Source organism: Quercus lobata, chromosome 4 (assembly GCF_001633185.2).
Source record: "Quercus lobata isolate SW786 chromosome 4, ValleyOak3.0 Primary Assembly, whole genome shotgun sequence".
NCBI lineage: Eukaryota > Viridiplantae > Streptophyta > Magnoliopsida > Fagales > Fagaceae > Quercus > Quercus lobata.
Genome location: NC_044907.1, coordinates 42,949,599 through 42,953,711, shown reverse-complemented (window position 1 = coordinate 42,953,711; position 4,113 = coordinate 42,949,599).

Here is a 4,113-nt window from a genome sequence, read left to right as displayed (position 1 = left end):
TTTCTGGTTGAATTTTCTTTTCCGAAATCCTTTTAAGTTGGAACAATGAGCACCAAACCATTGACAAAATTTCAACGGAAATTTTATTGATCAAGAAAATTGTAACTAGGGTTCCTTTATTTAGGGTGCATTTGTTTTGGGGGAAAATGATTTCAAGAAATCATTTTCCCCCAAACCCACGTGTTTGGCAGCAACGGTAAATTTCATTTTCCGGAAAATGGCTTCCTGTTGACCAAATTTTCCCCTTTGACCTAGAAATGATTTTACCCCCTCATTTTCACTTCAAATCATTTCCGGAAAAAGAGAGAGAGAGAGAGAGAGAGAAGAGAGAGCCCAGATCAGAGAGCACCGATCGTCCGACGAGCGCGCTCATCAATCGCGTCGCTCGTCGATCGCGCTTGTCGATCGCGATCTCGCGAAGATCGAGATCGTGCCGTCGATCGCGATCGACAGCGCGGTCGTCTGACTGAAGCTCGCGAAGCACCGCGCCGTCGAACCCAGTCGAGCGTCAATCGTTGATGATTTTTTTTTTCTGGGTTTGTCTTTTCCTCCTTCTTTTCCAAACACCAGAAAATATTTTTCGGAAAATTTTTTAAAATGCAACCAAACACATGAAAACATTTTCCTTTTCCGGAAAATGGAATATTTTCTGAAAATGCTTTTACACGAACCAAACACAGCCTTAGAGTTCCAAACTTATTATTCTTGTAGGATTGTAGGAATAGAAAATAGATCCACTAACCTAGGAAGAAAAGGAATTAAATTCCCGAAACAAGTAGAAAAAGAAAATAAGGTTTAATTAATTAAAAAATAAAATAAATCCTAGACATTAATTGTTTAGGCCTTAGGCCCAACTAATAGCAGGCTTCATTCATAATGACACCGGTGAGGCAATCTTCTTCTTGTGTCTACATCCATAAGTATGCTATTTGGAGGCCATTATCGTGTCTGTACTCTGTACCAGGGCATTATATGCAAGTTTTGGAAAACCTTGAACCGCTTATTTTTGCGGTTCTTTTATCTTCAAGAATCGTTCTATAGGAAAAAATCAGGGACCCGTGTGAATCACGGTCGGACCTCATGGTTCTGAGAACCGTGATCAGACCACTTCTCACGGTTCTCTACTTCCCTTTGAATTTGAACTATAGTTTTAAAAACCGAAACGAACAAAGAACTGGAAAAGAGACTGATTACTGGTTTTATGGTCGGACCGATGGTCGAACTGATGATGTCATAATTAATATAATTTAAATAATTTTTATATGAATTTTGAATTTTAATAACTTATTTTAAGAAAATATAAAATATAATTTTTTTTTCTTTTTATGCATACTACCTTTTTTTTCTAGTCAGTAATTATTGACAAAAAAAGAATAATTTACTATTAAAGTTTCAAATTTTTATTTTTATAAATAATAGTCAACTTTAACTATTTATCTATTCAAAAAAAAAAAAAAAAAAAATTTAAACCCCCCCCCCCCCCCCCCCCCCCCCCCAAAAGTCAAGTGACTATACAACTTACTGACTTGTTAATTATTATGAGTTTATGACCAATCCACTGTCCCATTCCTAGCCACACACGTATACTCTTCTTTAATGTTGTTGTTGTTGTTGTTTTATTTATTTATTTATTTATTTATTTATTTAATTTCCCCTCATAAATCTAGCACCCCATAGGCCCACATGGTTTACTATCAGGAACTTTTATTTTTTCATTCTCATTGTTTTATCCTCCAGGCTCCAGTACCTCCATCTCTCTTTCTGTCTCTCTATGGAAGTTGATCTCCATCAGCTCCTCTCATTTCCTGCCTCGCCGAAAAGCTTTGGATGCATCATACCAGTCCAAGAGGCTGGTTTCAACACCAAGCATGAGCATTCAGTAATTTTCTCACTCTCTCAAGCCTAACAAATCTGAGAAAAAAGAAGATTTTTATAGCAAAAAATTTGTCCTTACCCACTTAGACTAGTAGATCTAAGAAAAAAATAAGATTTTTATGCAAAATAAAGCTCCATTTCAGATCTCTTTCATCAATTTTGCAAAATTGGTTCAACCATCCCGATTTCCGATTTTTCTTACATTTTCGGTTTTTAAGCATAACCGGACCGGATTACTATCCGGTTCTCGGTTGAACCGATTGTACCGGCAGATCCGGTCCAGTTTTTAAAACTATGATTAAAAGAGTGTAAGCATAAACATTATTACAAACAAAAACTCAAAATATTAAAATGAACATAATAATAATAATAATAAAACTAGGCTGAAATATATGCATTACTATGATTTTATCAATCATCTTGATCTTAAATAAAATATTTTGTTTCTTTATTGTCTCATGTATTGAGATTAGTATACAGGAAAAAAAAAATGATATAAATAACTTAATAAATTATGATATAGTTAGAACCCTTGGGAAATCTAAGTTAGTAAGCAGCCAAGATCAGTTGTCAGGACAGTGTTCCGCTCTTTTAGGCTAGTCACCAAGTAGTTCTGGCGAAAAATAAGTAACATACTTTAATCCATAGAGAACTCAGTTGCGTTTAGTACAAGGGATGCTTGCACTGAAGAGCTACTAGTATTTTGTTTTCGAAGAGGTTTGACACACATGTACTATCTCAATGATTTTAATATCTTTTTCAACCACAAGTTTATGTTGACACATTTGCATTTTCTTTTTCTAGAAAATGTTAAATTTTTACGGAGTGTTAAAATAATGTTTAATTTTTCTTCAGAATGTTTCCTCCGAAGATCTCAAGTAAAGGAATGCGCTGACAAGCAATAAATTTTAAGAAGCATGCTTATTAAATGTGAGTGAGAGAATTTCCTTTAAGTTTTCCATTTCAGGTTCCTTTTAAAATTAGTAACATGTGAATTTTCTATTAAATATGAAAATCATTCAAAATTTATCGTTTTTACATGAATGATCTAACATCTACAAATTATAATTTTGAAATTAATTTGAAATGGTTCGTATACCATTTGTTTGTGATTATAAACAATTATCACATGTACAAAATAACCAAAATATCTTTTAAAACCTCCAAAATTCACCCAAATATCCCCTAAGCCTAAAAACAATGATTAAAAAATCACCAAAACCACTAAAATAACAAATATACCTCTAAATCCAGAAAAATGACTTAAATACCCCAAGAATGTCTAAATGACCAAAATACCCCTACTAATCCACCCAATTGCCAGCCTTACTCATCACTGTTGCTCTCCTCCTATAAAAGGGCTATCCAGGGGTTGGATTTGATCCCAACCTAGGCTAGACTTGATCACTTCGAGTCCCCAAGAATGGCACCCACAACCAATTAGGAAAAAGCCTCGATTTGGGAAAAGCGGGTCTCTTTGGGTATTGGTCAAATGTTAGTTAGAGTTGGGTTGAGAAGATTTGGTCAAAATTTCACTAGATATGGTTGAAATCTTGCCAAATTTCTCGAGGTATCGTTGAATCTCAATTAGATCCATCAAATTTGGGCCAAATTTGACTAGAGAAAGCCTTATACTAGCGGAGAAAGTCTCACACTAGCGGAGTACAATGACTTGTGATGATGGAGATTGGTTGGGTGGATTGGAATCAAGTTTTCATACAAAATCCACAAGAATCAATTTCTAAGGTTAGGGACTCGTCCTTGACCACCATAGGTATTAGGTCAGCTGGTTTTTGGGTCGGATCTGATTGGTCGGGGTGGGTGGGTCAATTTCATGAGTTGCTTGGACAACCCTACCCATAAATATGAAGAGAAATAACGATTAAAATGAATCATAAATGTGAGAAATGATTGATGGGTCATGGTGAAACCAAATTGAATAGATTCCAAGGGACAATATCCCTTATAATATCCTTACCTGCAATCCTTATAATGTAATCTAGGTGGCCTAATTAAAACACATCACCTCATTTAAAAGTCCATCTCTCTCTCTCTCTCTCATGGTGGTTATGCTTTCAACCAAACTTCTCCTCCAATCGTTCGACAAAGATTAGATCTACATTAATTTAAACTCTAGATTTACATCAATTTTCAAAACAAAATATAAATTAAAAACCTCACATTCTAAAATTTTGAAATTAATTTCAAACCCTAAAACACAACCATCCAGCACATAGG